Source organism: Ambystoma mexicanum, chromosome 3q (assembly GCF_040938575.1).
Source record: "Ambystoma mexicanum isolate Mex_15411 chromosome 3q, UKY_AmexF1_1, whole genome shotgun sequence".
NCBI lineage: Eukaryota > Metazoa > Chordata > Amphibia > Caudata > Ambystomatidae > Ambystoma > Ambystoma mexicanum.
The window spans coordinates 1,224,747,876-1,224,762,580 of NC_090926.1; the positions used below are offsets into that span (position 1 = coordinate 1,224,747,876).

At 47.0% G+C, this 14,705-nt stretch overlaps 1 protein-coding gene across 3 annotated transcripts in view; it reads left to right on the plus strand.

Moving 5' to 3' along the window:
• MAST1 (microtubule associated serine/threonine kinase 1) overlaps positions 1-14,705 on the plus strand; it is a 1,484,042-nt gene that overhangs the window by 686,212 nt on the left and 783,125 nt on the right. The gene's annotated exons all lie outside the window — the stretch shown is intronic.

Consider the following 14,705-nt stretch of genomic DNA (forward strand, 5'->3'; position numbering starts at 1 on the left):
TTTTGAGTTAAGACCGCTCCTAGTCCATATGCACTGGCATCTGTGGTGACGACTGTTTCCCACAACGGATTGAATGGCTGGAGGCAAGGTGCATCAATGATATGTTGCTTTATCTTCTCCACCGCAGTCTTCTGGGGTTCTTGCCATGTAAATTCCGATCCCTTTCTGAGTAATTCGCGGAGAGGTGCCGTGGTCTCCGAGAATTTGGGTATGAACTTAGCATAATACTCGGCCAGTCCAAGAAATGACCTCACTTCCTCTTTACTGGTGGGTTCTGGCGCTTTGACAATGGCTTGCATGAGATTCTGTTTGGGACTGATACCTTTTTCCGAAATTTTATATCCCAAGTACTCTACTTCCTTCACCTTGAATAGACATTTTTCATGCCGTAGTCGCACCCCTGCTTCTTGTAACTTGCTTAGAACAGTCCTCAGAGTGGCATCGTGCGCCTGCTCATCCGCTGCATACACTAGGATGTCATCCTGGAAGTACACCACATTTTGAACTTTCCGTAGCAGGACATCCATCATGCGTTGGAAAGCCGATGCTGCTGATGACAATCCAAATGGCATTTTGGTGAATTGGTATGTCCCAAAGGGGGTGATGAATGCTGTGAGGGGTTTCGACTCTTCATGCAGTTGTATTTGGTGATATGCATTTCTCATGTCCAGTTTTGGAAATATTTTTGCTTCTTTCATTAGGAGAATGAGTTCGTTGATGCTTGGAAGGGGATAATTATCAGTGACCACTTCCAGGTTCAAGCTGCGCAGGTCTATGCACACCCTTAGTTCCTGTGACTGGGGCTTCTTTATCAGCACGACCGGGCTCAGCCATTCGGATGCTTCAATTTCTTCAATGACCCCTTCCCTTTTCATTTTTTCTAACTGATTTTTAAAGGTGTCCCTTGCTGTGGCTGGTACCGGCCTCACACGGTGCTTTACTGGGACAGCATTTCTTTTGAGCACAATTTTGTGTAGAAAACCTTTGATGTGCCCCGGCTCCTCCGAGAAAAGTGTCGGGTAATCGCTTTTGACAACGTGTCCACTCGTCACCCTGACCGGCAAAACCTGATCTTCGGTGCTGGGATCTAGTCTGATTTTTAGCTTGTCTTGGTCATCCCAACCCAACACTGCTGGACCTTCGTGACTGAAGTACACTCTGGTTGTGGTTTCCCTTCCTTTAAATTCTACTCTGCCCTTGATATATCCCAGAAGTTCAACTGACGCCCCTCCAAACACAGTGGGTTTGTGCCTCGTGGTTAGTACTTGCACCTTCTCCTTTCCCACCATTTCCTTGTAGGTCCGAAGGGGTATGATCGTTAAATCAGAACCTGAGTCCGCCATGACCCTCGTTTCCCTGCCATCGATTTTGATCGTGCAGTGGGGCTTCTCTCTTCTTGCTCTTGTGCTGTTCACCATGATGACGGTGGGTCTTCCTTCATCTTCTGAGGAAGATTCTTTCTCTGCATTGCGATCTGCGTCGAGACTGGAGACTTTCTTGTTTCTCCACCGACACACTATAGAGAAGTGGCCAATTCGTTTGCAGATGGAGCACTCTTTGTCTCTGGCTGGGCACTCCCTGTCGAACGCTAGATGCTTCGTGCTGGTGCACCTGTGGCACTTGAGGGGTTCTTTCCTGTTCCCTCTTCCTTCTCTCGTGTCCATTGTTGGCCTTTCTTTTTTTGTATGGAATCTCACCGTTTGTATCTCAGCGGGACCCTGGGCTCCTGTAAGCTCCTTTCGTCTTCCAGCCGTTTCCTCAACTGCTCTGGCAATTTCTATTGCTTTTTCCAATTGCAGTTCCTTTTCAACAATGAATTTATCCTGGACTTTGCGACTGTTGGTGTGCACAACCAACATGTCACATATGAGACTCTCTGCATTGTTGCCAAAACTGCACAGCGCCGCTAGTTCCCTCAGTTTTGTGACATAATCGTCCACTGGTTCAGACATCTCTTGCTTTCGGGTGTAAAACCTTATCCTATGGAGCACTGTGTTCTCCTTACTGGCAAATCTTTTTATGATTCTCCTGACCGCCTCCTTAAAAACATCGTCATTATCGCCAGCCACCGGTATGGGGGTGAGACTCTCGAACACTCTTTGACCTTCAACTCCGAGGGCATTGAGAAGCATGGCCCTGCGCCTTGCCGCTGAGAACCCCGCTCCTCCTAGAGCTTCCACATATGTTGTGAACAGGGGTTGCCATTGTGGCCATGGGGTGGCAGGCCTACCTGGAGTTTGTAGAAAGGGTGGCGGTGGCGTTGCGCCTTGCATGATTCTCCGTGGGTTCTGGTGATGATCCTCGTCGCCAATTTATGTAGTAAATTGCTTACAGTAAAGACAGGAGTCGGGGAATCTTTAACGATGTGTTTATTCCTCCTTGGTTTCATGCATCAATGCATGCGACATGCGTGTCTCAACAATAAAGGCCAACGTGCCTAATGGGGCTCAGGGTAAGCTGCCGTGATGTCCGTGTGCAGTGTACACACTGCAGGCCCCGTTTATGGAGGAGCCGGCGGGACGCACCTTGTCGCGTCGCTCTCTCCGCTCGTCTCTGCGCGCGAAGCCGCGGGGGCGGGCTTCGTCGCGCTGCGAGGTCTCGCGAGAGCAGAAGCTCTCGCGATGCCTCTACACAGATCTATATGGGAATGAAAGCCATGTTATTTGGGCTTGTGAGGTATGCCGAGGAATTTGGGTTAGCTATTAACTTGATGAAAACGAAAGCAATGCTAATCTGTATTCGTCATGTCAAAAGGTTGCCTCTGACTACTGTGTTGGGCCTGATAGAATACACAAATCAGTACAAGTATCTAGTAGTAGAAATGTCAGTATCCAAGGCTTATCGGGAGCTGATTGCGATAAAGATGCAAAAGGCAAAACACATCTCACTTCTGGTGCGTAGATTTGTACATCTCCACGTGCGATTTTCATTGGGAGGGATCCTAAACTTGTTTTGTATGGACTTGAGTCCCTTGAAATGAACAACTTGGATTGGTTAAAAACAGTTGGGTACTTTTGGCACTGTGTCCTTCGACTCTCCCCGTCAACTTCAATAGAATATATTAGACTGGAGTTAATTATCGCTAAGATCTTTGGCGCTAAAATGTAGAGGGGCGTTTTTCTTAAAATATAAAAATCTTCCCAGATTTGTTCCCTATTGGAAAATTGGGGGCCAACTACTGCTTAAATACATGGTAGCAAAAAGGAATGTGGGTTTATTAAATTGGTTAAAAATCTGTTTTAAAGTTTAGATTGGGCTCCCAATTTTCAGTGTTATTTGAATTACAAAACATTAAGAGATGCCTTCTTTTGAAGGATGATTAAGTCGGATTGGGTCTCTAACTATGACTATTTACAGAAACTACAGAACTAAGGTCAAGTGTCTCTTATAAGTCATACGTTTATGAGGCCACAGCGATATCTCCTCTGTTGCACTGACCCAGTGGTGAGAAGGCTTAGATTATTGTTGCAAACAAACCAACTCCCTCTGAGATCCATCCGAGGGGGTCAGTGGAATATTAAAAGATTGTGTAGATATTGTAGAATCTGTGAGATAACGGAGTGCACTGAAACAGAGCGACATCTGTTCTAAATTGAGCCACATATATATGACTATGTTGGGAAACTTTACTCATGACTATAACTCAATAAAAACTCTTGAGTTCTGGACATACTGCCTGAACACAGAATGTGAAGGTATGCCTATTGCCCTATATAAAATTTGGTGCGTTGTGAAGAACTTACTGGGTGCCAGTCAGTGAGGGTCTGCTGGGCATTGTAGGTACGGAATTGTCTCCTGGTAGAAAATGAATCAGGTTCAAAGGAAGGCTACCACTGAACAGTTGATGGTTGTTTACATATTTAATTACCAATGAATTATAATGAATGCGAATATCTGGTGTGGTTTGAGAAAGGAGTGTATTGTATCTGTATTGATATTCGTGTAGAATCTTTTAAGTGTTAGCTCTTTTATATTTCATATCAAATTTCTTAATCCTATAAATCAAATTGTTTATGCTACATAGGTTTTCTTGATGAGATGACTGATGTTTTAATAAGTATGAATATGTGTATTTGTTGATTATTTTGAGAAGAGAAACCACCCCTTATTAGTGGTAGCTCGGCTCTGCAAAGGAGTGGAGTTTGTAGCTGCTCTGGCAGACTTTCTGCTATCTATTGAAATGACTAAATTAGGAGACGCCGGGAATGCAGTTGCAGGCATGCCAGCGTGGCAGCTGTTCGGCATGGCTTGAGGCGAGGAGGCGGCCTGGTCATTCACCTCCCTCTGGTGGCTGGGAGAGCTGTTTGTCTATAATGGTCACCGGTGGGGCTTCAGTGTTTTCGACTCCGCCTCAGCCTGCTGAGGTTTGAAGTAGGCGGTTATTTTGCCTCGTGAACAGGCATTTTCCACATCCTTTGATGAAACAACTACATTTAATGCCTCAATTAGATTTAACAGCTTCGCTTTGCAGGCCCTTCTTCGCCCCGTCCTTAAAAATGCTCCTCAAATTGTAACACAAGTCACAACGGCATATTTTCACAAAGGAAAATCAAGTTTGGTTCCAGGTAGATGGAATCACGGAGAGACTGTGCGGCTTCTGCACAGCAGACTACCGCAGACTGCGCGCCCCACGTATCTCGATGCTTTTATCTGTAGCAGGTGTGTCAGCGGTTCTCTAGTAACACCAGCAGGGAAAGCAGTCGCTCGGCTTGTATACCTCGCCTCTGCCGACTGCACTCACACGCTCGTTTGTTTTTAGGTTGGGCTAAGCCAAAACTACTGCATTGGAGTACCAATAGGGCGGTGTCTGGGGAGGAGGGGAGGGGGTCTGTTGGCGTTGTTTGCTTATGTGTCCACCCATTGCCTGCCCAGGGCCAGGCTAATCCCTATGGTCTTTCCACCCAGCCCTGCCTGCCCAAAACACCTCCTCATGGGAACTCTTTGAGCTTGCTATAATCAAGCCTTACCCCACACTTTTTACTCGAAGTGCCTGCCAGTGTTTGTTCAATAAATATTGTGTAGAATGTTTTAAAACTGACCACACGACAATACTGCTGCTAAGTAACATGTTCTTTTTAATATAGGTGAAATTCAATGTATGAAAGGCTCCGAAGAGCAATAACTTTCACACGGAATATCCTGATAGACCAACACACAACACGAGCAGTACTCATGGAGTCCCTGAGGCTTCAGGGTCGTCAGGCCCTCTTCAATGCAATGTTCATTTGCTTGATCAGCCATTAGGGCAAGCTACAGTAACTTGGCAAGCAGACGGAAACCTAAAACCTCTGTATTTTCTCTAAGCACTGAAAATAACTGGCAACATTTCAAGAGCTTATTTTTTACAGGCGACCAGAGGCGTTGCTAGGTCAGGGTTGCGGGGGCTAATGCCCTGGGTCTTTTGGTTGTAGCCCCAGATAGAAGCTGAGGGGTTACAAGCAAAAGGCTAGCTAACCCCAAGTCCCGACAGTCCCGACATTAGCGTAGCCCCAGATCTTTTCCAAATCTAGCAACACCTGCAGGCGACAATGGTTAATCCCCCTCACTAAAGTGAGAGGGGGTTTAGATTCCATTAAAGACAAGAAGGCGATTATTATGCATTACAATCTTTACTTCTGACACAGCAGCAAAGAAATCTTTTAAAACAAACAAGTTTCAACAAATTAAACCGAAAAACAGTATCTCAGTGATAACAAAGGGAGGAATCCCCAGTCCAAGATGAAGGCCAGGTCATGTCCTGCCAGCAACCAATCGGCAGTGACCCACCCTCATTTAAGTCCTTTCCTCTAGTAACAACTCCCCTTCTGTAGCTGCATCACAACAGACGCCATCCTTGAAGATCAGACACAGTAACACGGACAACCCAATCGATAACCAGCTCTGGGATCCTCTCATGTCGCACCACCCTGGGGCACTCGAGAAACGCTGCCAGAACTGGATCACCTCACCCCGAAGCTGCATGTAAAACAAAAAGAAAAGAGGGTAGGTGGGTGGGATAATACTCACCTCCTTGTCTTCAATAGAATATAAACCCCTTCTCACGTTAGTGAGGTGGATTAACTAGTCTATGTCAAGACAGGAGGCTTCATATTAGGCAAGTTTAAAGCCCTTGCATCACATTAATTGCGACATGATCAATACGTTTGTGGTAAAATCTTTTGAACGTGGACTTTTTGGACCAATCAGCAGCCTTCAAAATGTGCTCTAGACTTCCCCCCAGGAAAGTGGCTTTAGAGGCCATAGCACCCCTAACCGAATGGGGACCAAAAGAAGTGTCAACTCATGCTCCCTTCATAACCCACCTAACCTACCTGGCTAACGTTGCTGGGGACACTGGTTTGTGGGGTTTCCTATAAGAAATGAGCAGCTGAAAGGTGTGAGGAGGCTGAAGCCCCTCCGTCTTAAACTCAAAACATTTAAATCATTGCACCACACATAGATTTGTATTCTCAGGAAAAGCAGGGTAAGAAATGGAGAAAATCAAACATGTAGTTCTTCTGGAAACAAAGAAAGTGAACCCCTGCGGGGTGAACAGCTTGTTATCAACATCCAATGCTGTGATATCTGAAACTCGCTTAATGGAAATAAGGCATAACAACATGGCTAACTTGGAGAAAGGTTGCTGTAATTTCAATTCATCATTATGAGGCCAAGAGTGAAACAAATCCAACACCATATTAACATCCCATAAAACAGAATACTTAGCCTTTAGTTGGTTAGTTGGTTAGTTAGTTTACCAACACATGTCCAGCTGAAATGGCTGAACTGAACCCATTTATAGTTCTGTATGCCTTGCCCGCCTTAAATAATTCCACTAGAAAATTAACCACTTCTACTGGAGAAACGAGACCAAAGTGTTGAGCCACACACCAGCTAACCCAGCGGTTCGATGCTGAAGAGTAGCCTGATTTGGTAGAAGCTGCCCTGGAGTCCTTGATGGTAGAGATAGAGAGTCCTGCGAAAGTCCCTGGAAGCACCAGGAAGAGCTGAAATCTTCCAAACCATTAGGGAGTGATGCCCCTGAAGGACCTGCTCGTGAGGAAGACCTGTCGGGTCTGTTAGGAGCCGAGGGTGGAGAGGGAGAAGACAAGGAATATCCACTGCCAACTCCAACAGGGCTTGAAACCACACCCGGGAGGGCCAAAAGGGAGTCACCAACACCAGCGTTGCAGCCTGCCTGCGCACTTGAACTAGAACCTTGGCTTTCATGGCCAAGAGGGGTGGTGTCGGAAAGGGGATTCGACCAATCCTGGAGGAAAGCGTTGGTTGCTAATGCACTGGGATCTGGCCTCCAACTGTAGAAACGGAGAACCTGACAGTTAAGTCTCGATGCAAAGAGGTCCACTTGAATCAGACCCCAGAGGGACAAGATCTTGGCAAATAGAGCTTTGTCCAACATCCAGTCGCTCCTGTCCTGGAGATGTCTGGAATCCCAGTCTGCTACTGCATTGCTGACCCCTGGAATCCACCTACAATAAAATGTCCCTGTCTAGGCAAAAATGCCACAACTCCCTCGCCAAATCTGCTAGGGCCTTGGAACAAGTTTCCCCAGATGGTTTATGTACCAAACTGCTGAAATATTGTCTATCCGAAGAAGGACACAGCAATTCCCCTGATCCTTGAGAAGACTCTTGGCTGCAAAGGAGCCCGCTAACAACTCCAGACAGTTGATATGCAGCCTCATCTCAACCACTTTCCGCCTGTGGACACCTGTCCTATTCTGGCGCCCCAGCCTGCTCTGCTGGGGTTCTGATTCCAGAATAACATCCGGATTGGGCCCAAAGATTGCTCTGCCATTCCAGGCATCCATGTGCCTGAGCCACCAAAGGCGCTCCAACCTGGCTTCGGGAGACGGAACCGCCAACTGAGAGCAAGATAGACCTTTGCAAAGATGCTTGACCTTGAGGCTTTGCAATGCCCTGTAACTGAGGGGAGCCCGAAAGATGGCTTTAAAGGAGGTTGAAAACATCCCAACAGCCCTGGCTAGCTGTCAGAGAGACCGTCCCTTTCTTGAGGAGGTGGCAGATTTCCTTCCGTATTTTTGAGAGCCTACAGTCTGGAAGGAGCAGGATGCACTGCTTGGAATCTATATTGAAGCCCAGAAATTGGATACATTGGTCCTCATTAGGACCCTGGCGCTAAGTGTTTGACGGTGCCGTAAAAGGCTGCGGCGCCGTTAAACACTTAGCGCCTTTCTACAAGGTCCCTTTGCAGGACCCGACCTGAACGGCTGGTCTAGACCAGCCATTAAAGTAGGGACCCGCAAAGGGACCTTGGTGCTAAGTACGGTACCGCAATTTGCAATTTGCGTTACCGTACTTAGCGCCTTCCCCAGTCCCATTGAGCCCTATGGGGCAAAAATTGGAATGGGGAAGGGCCAATGTTCAATGGGGAATTACCACCCAGCCAACCTTGGAATGGGGTGGTAATTCCCCATTGAACATTGGCGGACTCGTTACGATACCGGCACCAACCATTGTGTAGGCTGGAATATGGAGTTCTTCGCATTTATAACAAAGCCTATGCTTGTTACAGAGACACTGTTAAACCCAGATGTTATGTTATGTTATACATATTTCTAAAGCGCACGTACGCCCAGGGGCATCATGGCGCTGTGATCTTCAGATGAGTCTGAAAACTCTGAGCTAGAAGGAGCTTGTCGTCCAGGTAAATAATTATACAAATCCCTTTGGACCTGAGGTGAGCCATCATCGGCTTCATTAGTTTGGTGAAGCACCAGGGGGCTGACGAGAGGCCAACGGAAGGAAGGAAAACGGCCAAGTGCGAGATCCCCATTGAAAATGTAGAAACGCCTGATGGGGAGGAAAGACTGGGACTACCAAGTATGCATCTTTGAGGTCTATCTTGACCATCCACTCCGCCGGGAGAAGGGTATTCCTGAGGAGATGAATTCCCTTCATTTTGAAGTGTTGATACACTACAAATGAGTTGAGGGCTTGCAAGTTTATGACTGGGCGAAAGCCCTCCTCGGGCTTTGGGACTAGAAATATTGTGCTCAGGAACTGAGAGGCTCTGAAGGAGGCTGGAACCACTGCCTCCTTGAAAATGAGGTAACAGACCTCTGCATCTATTAATTTCTGCTTAGCCTCAGCAAACACAAGGGGAAGGGGAAAGGAGAGCTGACAGGGTGGAGAATAAAAGTCTATTTGAAAACCCCTCACTGTTTGCAACACCCTGGGATCTGAAGTGTGTGCCACCCATTGAGGAACTAACCTGGCCAGCCTTCCCCCTAAACCTTTGTGTGAAGAAACATTTAAAACATGTGGCATTACCTGGAGCTGTTCTTGCTCTACCAGCACCTCTGCTGGCACCTCCTCTCCAGTGCAACCTCCTCTGGGGGTAGAACTCAGACTGGGTTCCCCAAGCAGGGAAACGGCCAGAGGAGCGGGCTCTACCTCTTCCGGCCCTGTCAAAAAATGTTGGGGCAAAAACCTTTTTGATGTTGACCTGTGCCTTATACAAGGCAGTGAAGGTATGTACATATGCTGACGGGTCCTTGATAAATCAGTCGCCGAATAAATTACCCTGGGCCTTAGCACCTGCTTCCCCTTCAGCCATATCCGCTCATTTGGAGTCGAGGCGCATAAGGAGAGACTTACGCAGCTCCTTCGATATAGCAGTGTTAGCATTGCCGAGCAGGCAAACTGCCCTCTGCACCCAGCCACGGAGGGCTTGCAGATCTACAGGGGAATGTGATATAGCAGCCTCTTCTGCCAATTCATAAATCTGCGTCACAGGCCCTAAGACATCCAATAACTTATCCTGGAAGCTCCTCTGGGCCTTATCAACTCCCTTCTTAGGGTCTTTCCCTTTCTGAGATAGGAATGAGACCACGATTGGTCGATGTCTGGAGTAAAGGCTTCTTTGTCTGGGACCATGGGTTCCAAAAGGCAGAAACCGCCTCAGAGGGGTGACACCCTGCCGACCTCGGAAGCTGAATAAGGGACAGGTCAAAAAACTGAAAACTCCCCTATGTTCTAATAATGGACCTTGCGAAAGACCCACGGGGTCCCCCTTTTTCTTACGTCTTTTAGGAGGAGAGTCAGAATCCTCTGAACTGTCCTCAGAAGCCATGGGAGATGAAGGCTGACAATGAGATGGCCAGGCGGGAGCTGACTGGGACTGAAGGGAGCTCTCTTGGATCAACTTATGATTTTGACCTCTAGACCTCTACCCTGGGAAGGAACTTGACTGGGAGAGCTAGATGGACTGAGTTGTCCTTCCAAATGTTGAGATTTCTTGGGACACTTACGGGGTACATGCACAGGCACCAAAGAACCTTCCTTAGACGGAGGATGAAAGTCGGCAATCCTATCTATAAGCCTATGAAAGGCTAAGGCCAGCATGGAATTAAGGTCCTGAAGGGCAGAGTCTTGTATAACTTGAGCCACAAAAGACTGGGATAGAATGGCTACCTCTCCTGAACCTTTTACAGTGTCATCCCCCAAACTCTCACTTTTCTTGGAAGGCCTTACTTGTGTACTGGCACCGGCTGAAGAGGGGCCTCAGACCCTTTATCAGCCAACATGACAGAAAAAAACCTGCAGCTATGGGAATAAAGAAACAGAAATGGCACTAAGTAGAAACACACACTTGAACAGAAAAACACTATAAGGCCCAGCCCTGCAGGTAGGGGTTAATAAGTGTAGAAAAATAAATAAAACTCAGCACGTAGTACTAGTGCTGACAAACACGCCGAGCAGACGTTGTTTGAATGTGCCATTTTGAAAGGGTTAAGGCAGACCACGTTATGCGCACAGCAGGTCTTTAATCACAGCCCAGGTGAAGCCTGGAAGCCGAGCAGGCCGGGGAAGAGAAAAAGAACATCCACTGTGTTTTAAATGTCAGGCAGGGCCTGAACGCCGAGCAGGCCACACATAGGCGAAGCCCCTCTGAAACTGGGAGGGGCTGACTCTCCTACCCACATAGACACGCAGGCCGCATATGAAAAAGTAAACATAGCGCTCGGCTCTGAGGGAAAAAGGAACGTTGGGGTGAATAAATTAAAACACGCTTGCCGAGCAGGCCGCGTGTGAGTAAATAAACAGAGCGCTCAGCTCGAAGGAAAAATGTAATGTTGGGGTGAATAAATTAAAGCTGCAGTCGCACCCCACAAACAACCCCATCCGTGTAAATGAGGGACAAACTTTGCAGCCGTGTAACTACACATGCTTATTAAGACAATAAGAATGTAACAGAAGAAACAAACGTTTCTACACTGAAAGACACCAATAGCAACAAAGTACACACGAAAATACAAATGTATTTAGCTTGTGGCGTCAGCAGCAAATAAAGAGGAGTGGTTACTAGAGGAAAGGATTTATATGGGGGTGGGTCTCTGCCTATTGGTTGCTGGCAGGGCATAACCTGGCCTTCATCTTGGACTGGGGATTCCTCCCTTTGTTTTCATTGAGATACTGTTTTTTGGTTTAAGTTGTTGAAACTTGTTTGTTTTAAAAACTTTCTTTGCTGCTGTGGTGTCAGAAGTAAAGATTGTAATGCATAATATGAAGCCTCCTCTCTTGACATAAAATTACAAATTGTTCAATCCCATGGTCAATGGTATATCAACCTCATATATTAAGTGTAAATGGGTGTTGTAAGGAAGGCATGGTTAACAGAAGCACGACAGACACAAGGAGTATAGTACAAGGGTGTTTATTAAACAGTTTACTGGTGAGAAAAATGCCTAATCTAAGCCTAAATCAAAGATGGGAGCAAGCTACAACCATCACAATAAAGAAAACGCTGTTCTAGTGGTGTTGTGTCAAACAAAATGGCCTATACTAAAAAACCTATTGCCAAATCCTTACTCCATATAACAAAAGGGTGTGGGACAATGATATATATATAACAAAAGAGTCTAGTATAAACCAAAATGTCCAAAAGGGTTTCGATAGTTCAGGACTGCTGAACTAGTTTAATTCCTTCCCCATGTTACATCACGGGACAAGGACAAGCAGTGGCATGACTGTGAGCACCCCTTGGGCCTACAGGCATCAGGAAGCAGTTTTTCCAAAAAAGGCAGGATCCCTCGAATCAATGTGTCTTTCTTGGCGTCACAAAACTTTCCCAAGCTTTCACCATGCAAGATTCTCGTCTTCCCCGGCTTCCTCGTGATACCCCCCTTGTTGGGTTCACCTTTGTTTTTATACCACTGTTCAGTCACTTTAACAAAATGCGGGTTTCACTTTCCCTTGCTTTCTTTTGGCATCCCTCCGTGGGGTTCACACTTGCCTTTGCAAATTTATAATAATGCAGGATTCACTCCCTTTAGCTTTCTTGGCATCCCTCCGTCGGCTTCACACTTGCCTTTACAACATAGTTTACTTAGCTTTACTTTACAATTGTTCACTTCGTTTCCCACTCGTCCTAGACATTCGATTGTATGAGAATTTTGCTTACACCTTCGTATGACCACTATGACTTTCTTTTACTTGGGTTGGCCTCTCCTAAGGCTTCTGGTATTCGCAGTCTTTCCAATTATCTTACTTTCATTCTAAAAGTTTCACTCTGGATGAGGAACCTTACGAGAAGGTAATATTCTATTACAGACCACTCTGTTATTCTTAGCATATTTCAGTCTTAAACACATTCACAATTGTGCAGGCTTCCCTCGCGGTTTTCTTTGCATTCATCGTTCTGGTAACGATGTACATTCGCTTGCGGTTTCACGAAACCCGACGAGCCTCATCAAGCGCTTTGGTATCTTTCACTCGATAACGCCAGCTGGTCTCATAGTTCACTCACCGGTAGCGCTCGATACCATTCGTCCAGCGTTTCCATGAAGCCAAGGCTATCGGCACAGCACAGCTCGCCTCCTCCCAACTCTGTCGTTCACCCGAAGGAGGGCCCGCCGTCACCTTGTGCATTAGCGGGGAGGTTTCCTTTGAAAATTCTGCACAACCTTCACTCTGCAGCTGCCCGGACTACCGCCCCTCTCTCGCCTTTTGGCCCATTCTGCCCTGCTTCCATAGTCGTTCTAATTTCACGGGATCTGCTCTCCTGCCACTTTACTGGTTCTGCTCGCCTTGCCTGCCAGGGCCGCTCATGCTCCGCCTTTTATCCCAGTGGGGAAAGGGAACAGGATTCAGGTGTGAGTCATCAAGATTAAATGCCTGACTCTGCATGACCCTGATATTGGGACATGTCAAACGGACTGGTTGTGTGTGAGTCTGTCTTTATCTGAAGCACTTTGTCCTTGCAGCAGAGTGTGTGTGTGTGTGTGTGTGTAGGAAAGGGAGGAGGGAGGATAAGGTTCCTAGATAGTATATAGAATGGGGGTGTTCTACAGGGGACTTGGTGTCGGGATACTGCGTCTCTCCTCCAGCTGTCCAACTCTACAGGGACCCCCGATCCAGGTGATCCTCCTTGACTCGTCCACTACCGGGCTCTGGATCCAATGGGGAAGGCCGTGCCCGGCCACCTGGATGACAGATCCCAAGGGACTAGTCGGTGAGACACCCTTTGGTTTCTCACAGTGTTCACTCATGAGGTTGAAGTCCTTCAGTAGGAGAAATATCAGTAGGAGAAATAGTATAGAGATTCAGATATGTGTACAGAATGTGTTTAAATGACCAAACAGCACGTCACATGTATTTAGATACTTTGAAGCAGACATTCAAAAAAGTTAATTTATCCATAACCAATTGTTGCCAAATTGTATGCCACATGAGTCGCTGGAGTGGACTGGGAACCAAGAGGCCCTGGATTTCTTTTTAAAGTGGCCCCATTTGACACCTTGCAAGCAGACATAACATATTGTTTGTGTGTTGCACTCAGAAATGCAAACAATTCAGCGTGCTCTCAGAAAATAGAGGCCCACTGGGAAATCTCCAGACTTCTCAGCAGGCCAGTCTGCGACCAAGGAGGGCCCTCCTTTTTCTTTGCCCATTGGCTACAGCCACCTTGTCAGTCAAATTGTGAGCGCAATGAGCCTGATAGATGGGCACCTGAGGGAGAACATCTAATCTGTATCAACTAATCCAAGAAGGAACACCAGGGTCAAGCAGCAATGTAATAAGCATAGTAGTACATCACATTAAGGACAGGATATCTCTAAAAAGCTCTTTACCACCGTCCCACCAGCGATGGCTCTTTGTACTGTGAGGAACCTGAGGGCATCCTCCCATCTACTCCCCTTGGGTCTTCCTCTTAGGTGGCCACGGAAAGGCCATCACTTTTGCATCCTGACCTTGGGGGTGGATATGCGATGGAGGATCACATGGGTGGAGGGACCACGGGGAGTGGGGAGAGTATGTCTGCAGGGGAAATGGCATCCCCCTTTTCGCTATGAGAATTAATCCTATTAATCCTACCTCTGCCCCCTTCTTTTATAGGGTTTTTTCAGTCCCTTTCCCTTCTACACACACACAGCATGTCCCACAATCATATGCCTTTAAGACTGGGATGAGGAAGAGACGACTAGGAGTAATGCACACTTCTAGTCAGTTTCACAACTGTGGTACTGCGACGAGGAAGATGCCTATGGAGGGTCAGTTAATTGGTATCATTTTGGTCAGGCAAACTGCTCATACCTGCAACCTATTCAAAGTCCACAGGTGCTTAAAAGGAAGCCCAAGCAGCAAAGCAGGGGGAACCTGCCAGGAGAGAAGGTGGCAGCAGCGAGCAGCAGGCTAGAGCAGGACCGGCATAGAGGACGCAGTGTGTTTCCATGGTGAGAG